Below are 15,171 nucleotides of genomic sequence, written 5' to 3' on the forward strand. Positions count from 1 at the left end.
ATCATACAAATTAGTCTCAGTGCCCTAAAACCCTCTGTTCTCTCTCTCTTCATCCCTCCCTCCCACCCACCTCCTGGCAACCGCTCATCTTTTTTAACCGTCTCCACACTCTGCCTTTTCCAGCACGCCACATAGTTGGAATCATACAGAATACAGACTTCTCAGGGTGGTTTCTTTCACTTAGTAATATGCATTTAAATTTCTTCTACATCTTTTCATGGCCCACGAGGTCATTTCTTTTTAGCACTGAATAATACTCCCCTGTCCGTATGGACCACAGTCTCTTTATCCATTCTCCTCCGGAAGGACGTCTCGATTGCTTCCGGTTTTGGCAATTACAAATAAAGCTGCCAGGAACATCCGTGTGCAGGCATGGGTGTGGATATAAGTTGTCAACCCCACTGGGTAAATACCAAGAAGCACCATTGCTGGTTGCGATGATAAGACTATTACGTTTTGTAGGCAGCTGCTCAACTGTCTTCCAAAGTGGCTGTGCCATTTTGCGTTCCCACCAGCCACGAGCCACCATTCCCATCGCTCCACAGCCTCGTCAACACTTGGTATTCCCAGTCTCCTAGACTTTGGCCATTCTCAAAGGTGTGTGGTGGTTTCTCAGGGTCTTACTGAGCACTTTGGAGAGACCACCACTCTGCTACCTCAGAACCTGTCTCCACCTCTACCAACTGCACTCTTGACATTATGCCAACCAGCTTCTCCCAGGGAAAAGGACGGAAAAATGGGGCTGCAAAAGTCCAGCCGTGACAACGTGTAACCAAGCTCAAGGGGTTTGTTGCTTGCAGGGCATTAAATTGAACACAACCAAAGGAAGTGTTGGAAGCAAAGAACTTTTCATTACACCTTATAAGTAAGGAGACAGGGACCTAGTTCTCAAAACACCATCTCACCCTGGGGTGAGCACGGGAAGCTTTCACTCACTGTATTAGAGGCTGGGGTAGGGGGTTGGCATATATATGGGGAAACTCACATGTATTCTATTACTTAGGTACTTTGGCTCAGTTGTACAAGTCTAGCATGTCAACATGCTAGTGCATATAGGGCATTTTCCAAAAAATGTGGAAAACCCCACCCATAGGAGGAGATCTTTGTATTATAAAGAGCTAAAAGTAAGTTCAGGACAACTCAGAGGGCAGGATGACTTCTGCAGAGGTCCTCAACTCCAAACCTGCTCAAAGGGGCTCATAGGAGGGACTATCAGCTGGGTGTTCTACTGATGGGAAAAAACCCACATTCCTTCTCCACTTTTCCTTTACCCCCTCCCTTCCGCCCATGGCTTTCAGCATTCTGATTTGAGTTCCTCCCCACTGCATGCTAGCTAACAGACGAATCCTTGAGTTCGTCTGACAGGAAGGGCTACTCAGGCACCAGCGTGGGCTTACTCCTGTTCTGGTTGCTGTGGGGTTCCCGAAGAGAGCTTCCCTCAACCAAGGCTGGGTGGTCCCAGCTCCCCTAGGGCGGAGCTTGGAAATATGTGACTATTTGGGGTTGCACAATGCCTGGGGTATTACTGGTATTTAATGCCTTGGTAAGCTTCCTGTAATGCATGGGACAGTGGCTCAAGAGGAGGAACTGTCCAGCCCCGAAGGCCAATAGTGCCCCTCCCCCACTGAAGGAACCCCGAGAGGCAGACACGGGAGCGGACGCCTTCTCTAGCTCGCCTTCGTTTCCCTCCTTCCCTTCGACCACCGCTCCACAGCCCAATTCCCACGCAAATAACTCTTCTGGTCAAAGGTTGTACTTAATTACTTAAATTAATAAAAATGGATCTGAATCGTAAGATGATACAGCCACCACGGAACAGTAGGGAGAGTCTTCAAAAAATTAAAAATTGACAACAGATGCCATATGATCCCTCCATCCCAATTCTGGCTATAGATCCAAAAGCGTTGAAAAAACAATCTTGAGTTGATACTTGTTCTGCTATGTTCAATGCAACATTATTCGAAATAGTCAAGATATGGTAGCAAGTTGTGTCCATTGGCCGATGAATGGATAAAGAAAGTGAGAGATATATATTATGTATTAAAGAAGGTGAGAGAGATCTATATCTCACCTTCGTTATCCATTCCATAATGGATCCATCCATAATCCACCCAATAACCCATCCAACAACCCATTCAACAATCCATCCATAAACATTATTCTTCCTTATAAAAGAAAGAAGTCCTGTCACACGTCACAACGTGGATAAACCCCGAGGACATGATGCTAAATGAAATAAGCCAGTCACAAAAAGACAAATACCGTGTGACTGCCCTTAGGACGCATCTAAAGTAGTCAAACTCATAGAAACAAAAAGAATGTGGTGGCCAGGGGCTGGGGGAGCAGGGGGAAAGGGGGCTGTTGTTTGGTGGGTGTAGAGATTCCATCATGGAAGGTGAGAAAGTTCCAGAGATCTGTTGCACAACAATGCACATACAGTCAACGGGGCTTAAAAAATTGTTCAGAGGGTAAATTTATGTTATTTGTTTTTAATCACATACGCATACACACAATGGGTCCAAATGCTGGCAATCTGGTTTCACACTGGCTGGGAGGAAGGGAAGGTGTCAGTTTGGACCTTACTGCTCTTCCCCCCATCGTCCCCACGCCGGAGATGCTGTTCTTCCACAGATGCAACAATGGGTCTCTGGGAGCTTAAATAACTTTCCTAAGAGCGCATAGCTGGCAAGTGGCCGATTGGACTAGTTCCATAGCTCCCTGTTACCTCTCGTCAAAACAGCTTTAGGAGGTGACTTCAGAAGACCTGGGTCCCCACAGCATCCCTGGGGCTCCTGGGGTCTCTACCACTTCTGTCTCCTCCCATCTCAGAGCCACCAGGTTACCATGTTAACCATCACTGTCACCCCCCTTTCCACATCAGTGACTTAGCATGATCTCTGTGGGCCTACATGATCTCTGTATATTCCTCTTATGGGCTTAATTTTGTCCCCTCAATCCCACCACAATTCATATGTTTAGGTCTTAACCCCAGCACCTCAGAAGGTGATCTTGCCTGGAACTAGAGTCATTGCAGGTGTAATTGGTGAAGGTGAGGTCATACTTAACTAGGGTGAGTCCCTAATTCCAATATAAATTGTCCTTATAAAAAAGGGGGATTTGCACAGAGACAGGCACACAAGGGGAACATCATGTGAAGATGACGGTAGAGATCCACAAGTCAAGGAATGCCAACGATGGCCAGCAAACCCCCAAAACCTACAGAAGAAGCATGGAATAGATTCCCCTCACCTAGCCCAGAAGGAATCAACCTTACCGACACCTGAGGCTTGATCTGAGGCTTCCAGCCTCCAGAACATGAGACAACAAATTATAGTTATTGAAGGCATCCAGGTTGGGGTTCTTTGTTATGGCAGCCTTAGCAAACTAATACACGTAAGGGAAGTGATATAGCACAGAGGATACTATACACACGTGGTCGTAATGATCCAAACTCAACCTCTCACAGGGCAGCGTGGGGCCATTTCTCTGACTAAAGTGTCAGTGAGGGTAGAGAATGAGTCGTCATGGTGCTTGGCACAAAATTTCAACAACCTTCGGTAAGTTCCCCTCAGTCTCATCTTCTCTGATTTGGATATTCTAAAAACTCAGCTAACAGTCTGTAAGAACAAACCACTAATGCCAGTGAGAACACTTTGAAAGCAAGGAAGATAGAGAATATGGTCCCTGCTCTCCAAAATTCACACTCACTTTACAGAGATAAGGCGTATACGTGTGATGTGTGTTAGGTAAGCCGGAAAGCTAATGAACTACAGAGGCAACCAACAATATGAATAAATTTCAAAAGCACATTGTCAGGGCGCCTGGGTGGCTCAGTTGGTTAGGCATCTGACTCTTGGTTTTGGTTCAGGTCATGACCTCTGGGCCCTGGAATCAAGCCCCATGTTGGGCTCTGTGCTCAGTGAGGGGTCTGCTTGAGGTTCTCTCCCTCTCCCTTTCTCTCTGCCCCTCTCCACCTAAATAAAAAATCTTAAAAAAAAAAAATAAAACAACAACACAAAACTCTTAACTAAGAAAAATTTCAAAAAAATATAAATAGTATGATTTTATTTATATAAATACCCCAAATGGGCAAAATGGAGAAAATATATAACTAAGAGCCAACATTTATATAATGCCAAGCATAGTTTTAAGTCCCTTGATTCACTTAATTCTCACACCAACCCTATGAAATTGGTATTATTATCTTTGTTTTACTTCTAGGCCCAAGAAGTAAAATGACCCATCCAAGGTCATGCGTCCCATGATGGAGCCGAGATCTGATAAAGCCCCAGCTTTACCCTCACTCACCACATTCCATTCTCTCATATGTGGAAAACATAAGGGACAGCTGAGCCACTGGCAGCTCTCCAGCTGTGGATCCTCCAAACCTTTCCCGACATGGCTCCCACCTCCTGTTTACCCTCCCAGCTTGGGACACATCCACTCATCTTTCAGAGCTTGATCTAAGGGCTCCTTCCTCCATGCAGCCTTCTCTGATATCTCCAGGTGGAAACGCTTGTCCTACTCCCTTGCCCCACCTATTTATTTCTGTATCTATTTAACCCCTGCCCTTCCCTCCTCAAGGGCAGGGCCTCTTTCCTCTTCAACTTCGTGTCTCCAATCTCCTAGGATATTACCAGGAAGAAAGTCACTGATCAATCTGCATTTTTAAATGAGTACCACTGATGAAATGAATAGCAGAAAGCTCCAGTGTAAATCAAATACAAGAGGGCAAAAGTTTTACTGGGAAACTCACCCTAGAATCTACAGGGGAGGGAAAAAATCCCCTTTTCCTTTATCTTTTTAGGTCTTTAACTGGGACCTGTGAATTAAACTGATACAAGACAGATTTAGAGGAGAAAGGGCGTAGAAATTTCCATATATAGAGGGCCTTCGCGAAAAAGAAGTCAAAATCCCAAAGAAGTGGTTGACTCGGTCTATATATCATTTTAAGGAAGAGGAATAAGCTGTGGGTCAGCGACTAGACGGGGGTGGGGGGTAGGTCTGGGCTTCTGGAGGTGGTAAAGTTGAGGGAGGGGACAAGGACGTGCATGATCAATAAGGGCTGTTAATAACATCTATTAGACGCAGTCATCTCACGGTCTCCAGCGAGACAAGTGGTCTTCAGTGATGAAGAGTTATTCTTCTAGCCCCAGCTGGAGAGAGCAGACCTTGGCAAAGGGGACTGCCTGCCCTGCTTTTCGGCAGGAAGGGAAAGGGCAGCGAGTTCTCCTGTGTGTGCTATTTCTCAATTGCCATCAGCTAAAAATAATCCTAATGTCAATGTGGCGTATTTTTGGGTGGCCTATTCTGAGCCTCTCCGAATCCGTACTAGGATAGAAAGACCAAGGCTAGGAAAGCTCAGTGAGTACAGCAAGGCTGTCCGAGACGGGGAACTGAAGGGTTGTAGATCACAGGGGGTAGTTGGACTAACTCCCAAGAGCTGAGTCAGGAATGATGACCAGAAGACCTTGCTTTTTCAGGGACTGAGGCAAGCAGCTCCGACCCTCAGATATGGGGTAGAGAAGAAAAGTAAGGATGAGCCAGTGGGAGCCAGCTCGTCCGTTGCAAAGACTGTTTGTGACAATCTGGGTGAAGTGTAACAATAGAACCTCATCAAGGTCAAAGTCGCGGGAACCCGGCAAAGCTTTCACACAAACCTAAACTGTTGGTACCCACTTTGTGCTATCCTGGTTGTTCAAATTTCAAAGACATGTGAGTCCTATCCTTGCTTTGAGGAACTTTACACCTGGCTTCCGTGGTTATTCATTCATTCAGTCAGTCATGTATCCATCTATCCATTTGAAAAATAACCATTAATGTCTAGTATATGTCAGGCCCAGTGGGAAACATTTCAGTAAATGTGTAAGTGTACGTGTGTTGTGCTGAACATATAAACACCAACACAATATTCTTTTGTGGCATGCAACTTTAGAATGATCAACTGTTTATTAATTTTAAACATTTTTTGCAAGTCTTGCTGTTTTGAAAAAGAAATTTCCATCTGTGAAGTGCTTAAAGGAGAAAGCCATACTAGTAGGAAAATAACATCATCCAATGTGGGCTTTCATTCCAATAGCAGATGAATGTCACAATTCTTTCTCTGTCCCCACTTCTGGAGAATTTCCCAGTCCCTCTAGAAAGTGTTTTTGATTTTCAGAAACAAACACTTCAGAACAGGGAAAAGAATCTGAAATAATTAGGGATAAAATGTCCAGAAACAGAAAGGAGAGCCAAGTAGGAGAGAGGAATTGAAACTGAGGAGTGGTTGGAATCAAGAAAGAAAAAGTAGGTAAAAAAAAAAAAAAAAAAAAAAAACCAACAACAAAAAAAACCCACCCACAGAGCCAGAAATAATCTCTCTTTGGGTACCTTGAACTGTCAAAATGTACTTAAAATGTACCTAACGGCAACATGCCCCAACTAAGGAGCTGAGACTCAAGGAATGTGTTTTTTTTTTTTTTTTTTTAAAGATTATTTATTTATTTATTTGACAGACAGAGAGCACAAGTAGGCAGAGAGGCAGTCAGAGGGAGAGGGAGAAGCAGGCTCCCCACTGAGCAGAAAGCCTGATGTGGGCTTGATCCCAGAACCCTGAGACCATGACCTGGGCCAAAGGCAGAGGCTTAACTCACTGAGCCACCTAGGTGCCCCAAGGAACATGGTTTTTAATGACATTCTTGTTTTTAGGTTGCTAAGAGGAGATCAGACCTTGTGGGATGACAGCCCAGAGGCTTTGGAAGGCTTCCTGCAGGCTTACCAAGTTTTAGCTGCATCTCTCAGTTGAAGGAATACACTCGTGACAGATGCTGGAGAAGGTTGCAGAAGAGGCTGACTGAAGCCCTGGATGTTTCTCTCGAGTACGACTAAAGACAATGAGGATAACTGCCCAGTGAATGCACCTGCTCATTCTTCTCTGGAAAGAGGGAGAAGAGCCCAGCAAACAAAACAAAACAAAACAAAACAAAAACAAAAACAAAAACAAAAAACAACTCTCTAAGGCAAGACTCACACTGGGTATGGTTTGCGAGGAATAGCCTTGGGCTAAGAGCCTGGCAGCTGGAAGTGGCTAACCCACAACTAGTGACTTTATAAAATGGCATGGAAGGCACTGGTTCTGGGATTTGACAGAACTGAGTTTGGATCCTGGCTTTGCTACACCAGCTCTTTGACTGAAGTTATTGATTCTGACTCTGCAAGATGGAATAGTAATCCAGAGTTGTTCAGCCCTCTCCCCTCAAGCTGCTCCAAAGTAAAACACAATCTTTATCAATACCTTGTGCTAAAAACACAAATACAACTTCAAGACTCAGTCCCTGGCCTGTACCCTCTGTCTCAATCAGAATGTATTCCCAAAGCTTCTCCAGTATAGAAATCCCATGACCACCGACAGTAACATTGACCTCCTAGAGTTTTTGTGACATGAATCGAAACGGGAATCCTTCTCTGTGGTTCTGTAACCCACTTTAGAATAATTACCAGGGATCCCTTTGCTGTGCACACCTCCTCCCCCTTTCTAACCTCAGGACCACCTACTTGGTATGCGAGCTATAGAAAGATGCAGAAGTGGTCAGGAAAGGAAACTCTGAGCGGACGGAGAGACCAGTCCTTTGTATCTCTGGGAAATTTAGGGAAGTTATAATGCTCCCTCTGAGATTGTGACTCTAGACCCAAAAGGGCATTTCTGTCTGCAGAAAGGAGGCCGGATGAGAAAGTGTGACTTTCTGAACTTTGAAAGCAAAGCATACCTCTCCCCATCCTAAATCTTACGATGGGAGATTGCTCTGTGGTACATAAATCACTGAATGCCAACCCAAGGGACTGTAGGAAGTACTATAAATGGAAAACATGGGAAGCATTAAATGACTAGGACTCAATCCTTTGTCAAATCACAGGTTTTCCACCTGTTTTCAAAGAGTGGAAAGAGGATTCTCATTGAGTCGTTATTGACAGATAAATAAGCACAATTTTTGGTAATAAGTCATTATGAGATTTTTTGGCATATGATTGAGAAAAAGCTGAGAGAATCAGCTGGGATATCAGAGAAGATGGTGGAGTAAGGATCTTCAGAAACTATCTCTTCTGCAAAAGCAAAAGAAACACTGGGAAAAAAATGGTGATTTGTGCTATTCCCACCTCCTCCTCCCCAGCTCTGTGACAGCTTTGAAAACCAAGAGCCTATAATCATAGTGCAAAAAGACTGGCAGTCATTGGAATGGTTGGAGGATGGAGTTGGAGTTTCAAGACCCCAATCCCAGAAATGTCATGATTTGATATGGTTTTTTTGGTTCCCTGGAAGACCCCATTGACGAGGCTGTCATTATGCAACCTGACTCAGAGCTGCCCAGTGGGAACAGCCTTTCCCTTGGAACTGCTTGTTGAAAATAGTCAGAGGTAACTGATAAACACTGAAGCTGCCTACACCAGTGGTCAAAGCTGTAGTAAGGCAGGAGACTCTGATTTCCATAGTTCCCACATAATGTTATTAAATTGCCAGTTTTTAACAAACATTTATGAGACTTGGAAAGAAGAAATTATGACCCGCACACAGAAATCAAGACAAAACAAAGCTAGTCAGTAAAAATTGTCCCTGAAGAAGCCTAAATGTTGGGCTTACTGGGACAAAGCCTTTAAATTATCTACTTAAACTATGTTCAAAGAACTAAAGGGAACTAAATTATGAGAACAATGTCTCTATAATATAGAATATCAACAAGAAAGTAGAAGCTATCAGAAGAAAATGAAAACACTAACTTGAAAAAAAAATGCACCCCTATGTTCACTGTAACATTATTCATAAGAGCCAAGATAAGAAAACAATCAAAGCGTTCACTGATGGATGAATGGACAAAGAAATTATAAGACATATCTATACCTGTCTATCTAAAATGGAATATTAGTCACGAAAAAGAATGAAATCTCATCATTTGTGAGAACGTGGATGGACCTTGAGGGCATGATGTGAGGTAAAAGAAGTCAGACAGAGAAAAACAAAAACCACATGAGCTTTCTTATATGTGGAATCTAAATAAACAAATGAACAAGATCATAAATATAGAGTATGGTGGCTACCGGAAGTGGAGGGTGGGAAGTGACAGAAATCGGTTTAATAAAAAATATATAAATCATAAAATAAAGAACTATATAGAAGTCCTAGAGATGAAAAGTATAGTATAGCTAAAAGAAGAAATTCACTGGAGATGCTCAGCATCAGATTTGGCAGGTAGATGAAAGATTCAGCAAACTTATGGGAGGTCAATTAAGATTATCCTGAGTGAGGAAGAGAAGGAAGAAAGAGAAGGAAATATGATCAGAGCCTCACAGAAGTGTGGGACACTGTCAAGGGTGTGTGTGTATATATATGCTCATTCTCAGAATAAGAAGAGAGAAAAAGAAGGGGAAAGAATATTTGAAAAAGTAGTGCTCAGAAAATTCCCAGGTTTGATGAAAAGCATTAATCTATACTTTAAAAAAAAAAAAACCTTCAACAAACTCTTCATACATAAGCTTAAAGATATCCACATCTATACACATTATAATCAAACTGTCAGAAGCCAAAAACAAAAGGAGAGTCTTAAAGGGGAAAGAAATGACTCACCACATACAAGGGAGCATCAACAAGACCAACAGATGATTTCTCATTAGAAACCAGGGAGGGCAGAAAACAGAGGATAACATATTTGAAGTTCTGAAAGGGGAAAAAAAATTGTCAACCAAGAATTCTATATCTGGAAAAAAACTATCCTTTGGGGATGAAGGAGAAATGGATGTATTTCCAGATATACAAAAACTGAAGGTTTTCATTATAGTAGAAATATATCCTAGACCTGCCTCATAAAAAAATACTAAAAGGAATGTTTTAGGCTGAAATGAAAGGATGCTAGGCATAACTTGGAGCCTTGAGAAAAGATACAGAACACTGGCCAAGGTCATTGCACTGACAAATATAAAAGGATTAATTTTTTGGTTTTTGTTTGTCCGTTTGTAACTTGCCCCCCCTGTTACTGAAAAGACAACCACATAAAGCCATACTCATAAATCATGAATTATAAATGGGCATAATTTGCATGACAGTAACAGCACAAAGGAGGGGGAGCAAGTAGAATTATACAGGAGCAAAGTTTTTTTTTTTTTTAAAGATTTTATTTATTTGACAGACAGAGATCACAAGTAGGCAGAGAAGCAGGCAGAGGGAGAGAGAGGAGGAAGCAGGCTCCCTGCTGAGCAGAGAGCCCGATGTGGGACTCGATCCCGGGACGCGAGATCATGACCTGAGCCGAAGGCAGCGGCTTAATCCACTGAGCCACCCAGGCGCCCCAGGAGCAAAGTTTTTACATACTATTGAAATTAAGCTGGCATTACCCTAAACTAGATTGTTATAAATTAAGATGTTAGTTACAATCCCCAGACATTAATAACAATATAGTAAAAGAAGTGACATGGCAATTAAAATTGAGCACTAGAGAATATCTATTTAATGCAAAGAATTGGGTAATGATGCTATGACAAACTTCTCATTTATTTATTTATGTGAACTTTGCTTCTAAGTGCTTACACCTATGGAAACAAGACGTAAGGATATATAATGAGGGCTGCCTGGGTGGCTCAGCAAGTTGAGCATCTGCCTTTTGCTTGGTCATGATCTCAGGGTCCTGGGGTCGAGCCCTGCATCAGGCTCCCTTCTCAGCAGGAGCCTGCTTCTCCCTCTCCCTCTGCAGCCTGTGCTCTCTCTCTCGCTTGCTTACTCTCTCTCTCAAATAAATAAACTCTTTTTTATTTATTTATTTTTTATTTTTTTTTTTTAAAGATTTTATTTATTTATCAGAGAGAGAGGCGGGAGAGAGCAAGCACAGGCAGACAGAATGGCAGGCAGAGGCAGAGGGAGAAGCAGGCTCCCTGCTGAGCAAGGAGCCCGATGCGGGACTCGATCCCAGGACGCTGGGATCATGACCTGAGCCGAAGGCAGCTGCTTAACCAACTGAGCCACCCAGGTGTCCCAATAAACTCTTTTTTAAAAAGAACATATAACAAAATCCTGTTTTACTAGAGCAAAAAGTAACATCCATCTATGGGTAGATGAATTAACTAAAAAAAGTCAATTTTGTCCATCTCAATAAGAGTTACAGTTGCAATAAAATTTTGATTTTATGTTAGAAGAAGTCATTACTTACCAATATGAAATATATATATATATATGTATAGGCTAATATGACCAATTTTGTACTACTAATAATTATAATAACTATCCAGACAAAATTTTTAATGATTAAAACCATTTAGTTACAGGAAAATGATATATACAAATGCATATTTCTTTTCTGGTGGAGAATTGTGATAGAATAATTGAAAAAGAACTTCAAGTATAAAAATACATTATACTGTAACAAGAGAAATTGTACTTCTCTTGGGCCAAAGTCACCTTGTAGGACTTATCCAGGATTTCTAATAAAATATACCATTAATTTTCTGGGCACCTGAGTGGCTCAGAGAGTTAAGCCTCTGCCTTTGGCTCAGGTCATGATCTCAGGGTTCTGGGATGGGGCCCTGCATTGGGCTCTCTGCTCAGCAGGGAGCTGCTTCCCCCCATCTCTCTGCCTGCCTGCTTGTGATCTGTTTCCCTCTCTGTCAAATAAATAAATAAAATCTTTAAAAAAAAGTTATAAACATACCATTAATTTTCTAATAGATTTTAATGAAATAAGAATCTATCTGAAATATTGGTTGACCCTATCTGCTTAACTTAGAGTCTTAGAGCGAGCCTAATGATCTTACACTAGAAATTCTTTAAAAAACAGAGTCTAATATACTAGTGATCATCTAAATATGTTTTGTTTCCGCTAGTAAATGTGTTACCAAATAGTTACACAGCTCTCTCAGGGAAATTTCTCTTGTGACAAGTATAAAATGAACACTGACAATTTATCTGAGAAGTTGCCTTAACAATTAGGAAAAAATTCTGTTGGGGTGGAGGTCACAGAATGGAAATACAGATTCAGAAAAAAAAGGAAAAAATGTAAAACATCTCAAATCTCAAAGAATAGGATCATTTAATTTTTTTTTGTGGATGATGGAGATATAGATATTATATATCCTTTGTAACTTTCAAAGCTTATCATAAAACATTTTAGACATGTAAGGGTATATAGTTTTCTAAAATTTACTATGGATTTTATTTTATTATTTTTTAACATTTTATTTATTTATTTGACAGAGAGAGAGAGATCACAAGTAGACAGAGAGACAGGCAGAGAGAGAGAGGAGGAAGCAGGCTCCCCGCTGAGCAGAGAGCCCGATGCGGGGCTCGATCCCAGGACCCTGAGATCATGACCTGAGCCGAAGGCAGAGGCTTAACCAACTGAGCCATCCAAGTGCCCCTAAAATTTACTATGGGTTTTAAAAGCCTAGACAGTTAAAGACCATCGGTGCAGACCCCACATTAACTGGGGCAGGACCAAAGCCGGCCCTGCAGGCCAGGGACCGGGAGCAGGGAGCCCTGGGAAAGCATATGGCAGCCGGGGGCCCATGGCGGCTGCGCATCGTGGAGGAAAATATCTGGTCGCTCCATCCCTTTGCAAGTACTAGCTCTGCAGGTTGTGACTGACCCGTTTATCTCCTGGCCTGCTTCATCTTTGCCTGAAATTTTCTTCTTTGTGGGGATGGCAACAAAAAAGAAGGATTTGAAATTTAGGATTTGTTATGTTCTGATTTGGAAACCACGGCTTCTTTTTAATATATATGTCTCAGCTACTTATGATTTTACAGAGGACAGAAAAATAATTTGGGTCAAGAGATCTTTCAGTGGGGGCACCTGGGTGGCTCAGAGAGCTGAGCCTCTGCCTTCAGCTCAGGTCATGACCTCAGGGTCCTGGGATCGAGCCCTGCGTCGGGCTCTCCACTCAGCAGGAAGCCTGTTTCTCCCTCTCTCTCTGCCTGCCTCTATGCCTACTTGTGATCTCTCTCTCTCTCTCTCTGTATCAAATAAATAAATAAAAATCTTAAAATAAAAAAAAGATCTTTCAACGACTACACTCCCCATACCCCCCAAAAAACAAAGAGGAAGGAAGAAGTGTTGCCAATCCATTCATCACAGCCTCTAACTCAGGAAATGAATGTGAGAGCCCTGGTGCCCTGGCCAACTGCTGCCACCCCCCCCACCCCAGGGAATCCCAAGGTGGGCTGGACAAATTGAAAGCAGAGCTTCTGCCTAGGTTTGCCAACAATATTGCAGAATAAATTTGGGAAAAACTCACTGGGAGAGAAGCCAGTAACTCAGCAGAAGAGGGTTTGGGGCACCAGGGTGGCTCAGTTGGTTAAGCATCTGCCTTCAGCTAGTGATCTCAGGGTCCTGGATTGAGCCCCACATTGGGCTCCCTGCTCAGCTGGGAGTCTGCTTCTCCTTCCTCTGCTCTCCCCTCTCCCCACCCCCTCATGCTCTTGCTTGCTCTTTCAAATAAATAAAGAAAATCTTTAAAAAACGAAGAACAAAGGTTGGGAAAAGAGAACGGGAGAGATTAACTTCCGGGTCCAGCCGCTGAGGGAGTTGGCTGGCTCAAGGCTTAATAACCAACTTCTCTACTGCAAGACAGATACCTAGGGTCTTACAGGGAGAGGGTGTGTGTGTCTGTGTGTGTACCAGGGGGTGTACGTGCAAGAGAACAGGCACAGAGCTTGTCACGGCTGTGCTCAGGGCTCCATCATGGGCAGGGAAGGCAACAGGGGGGTGTGGTCTTCTAGGCATTTCGTTGCTATCAGGGCATTTCTGGGCAGGCTCTGGTGGCTGGGATGTTTTGGTCACTACAAAACACCTTCATCAATGCCTCAAGAAGGTGTGGTGAGAAATGAGCACGATGGATTGTAGAGCATGAGTTAAGTAAGAGTCTTGTCTGTTTCTGGTTTTCGCTGTTGGGGTTCCACGGTGGGGCAAGAGGGTTTGCTAACGGAAGGAGAGAAAAAGAAACAGCACGAGGGAAGGGAGGACTATTTTTCTTTTGGAAGGAAAATACGTCCAGACTGCATCTTTTTGGGGGGGAGGAGGGGTGTTTATTGTTTACTTTGTTTGTGCTTTAAGGTCCTGTGGGAGACTATCCAGAGAAACCCTGGATTTAGAAATTCCAGCCGTCCTAGAAATTTGGAAACCCGGCCCTGGGTGCCGTGTGAATCTGCAGAGCAGAGAGGAATCCTGCACAAGCCCTTGAGATGCTGGAACTCTCCTCCCCAGGTTCCCAGCCCACCTCCGATGAGCTCCCCGCCTGCTTTGTCTGGCACCCAGGAAGACCTCCATGCATGGCGTCCATTTGGATGGACCAAATGGAGAATTCTAGACTAAGGAATCCCCACTCTTCCTTCCAGGCAAGCTCCTCCCTCCTTTAATGTTTTGCTTTGAAGTGTAAATCAACAAGGCCTTGTGTTCCGTGCACTGAATCCGGCACAGTCCTGCCCTGGATCACCCTGATGGAGTGAATGTCGTCATTCTCTGACTCAGCCTCCCCAGGATCCCCAGTCTAGCATTAACAGTGGTACTGAAGCTTCTACCTCTGAGGAACGGGAGTGGCCCCAACACTCCACCAAGCTGGTGGAGAAAAGGTGATTCAACTCTGATTCTTTGTAGGTCCCTGTGTCCTGTGAACTTGGGTGGAAAAGGGAACTACCTTTTCTTCTGTTCCCTGGAGCTGGAAGAGGAAAGTAGCTGGAGGGGAAGGAGAGGGAGAGGGAGGGGGCGGGGGAGGGGGAGGAGGAAGGGAAGAAGGGAAGGAAGGAAGGAAAGAGAGAAGAGGGCGGAATAACCGAGAAGGGGCTGCCTTGCTTCTCAGCGCAAGGGCCAGGCAGGTGCACAATAGGCGGGGGAGGTGCTCGGCCTCCTTCTCTCCCCACTGACTGCGCTGGGAGCTCTGACTTACTGATCAGTTTACATACCTCAAAAACAAATTTTCCCCCTTTAAGTGTGAGCTCACGCTGCCCGTGGAGAAGCTTTGTTACCAGCAGTGCCTCTTGACTTTGAGGCCCCCGGGGTTCCCCTTCCCTCTGCTTGCTGGGTCTGGTCCCTGCACTCTGATCTCAGCTGAGAGCATGAAAACAATCTAGATCTCATCTCCTCCCTGCCTGTCAGGCCCTCTGACTTACCTCCTCAAAACAACACCTTTCTTTGCCTTTCCTAGAACTCTATCGGGGGTG

General features: G+C 43.8%; 1 protein-coding gene across 7 annotated transcripts in view; it reads right to left on the reverse strand.

Moving 5' to 3' along the window:
- The window catches only part of RIPOR2 (RHO family interacting cell polarization regulator 2), a 215,494-nt gene that overhangs the window by 111,057 nt on the left and 89,266 nt on the right, over positions 1 to 15,171 (reverse strand). The gene's annotated exons all lie outside the window — the stretch shown is intronic.

Source organism: Mustela erminea, chromosome 4, assembly GCF_009829155.1.
Source record: "Mustela erminea isolate mMusErm1 chromosome 4, mMusErm1.Pri, whole genome shotgun sequence".
Classification (NCBI taxonomy): domain Eukaryota; kingdom Metazoa; phylum Chordata; class Mammalia; order Carnivora; family Mustelidae; genus Mustela; species Mustela erminea.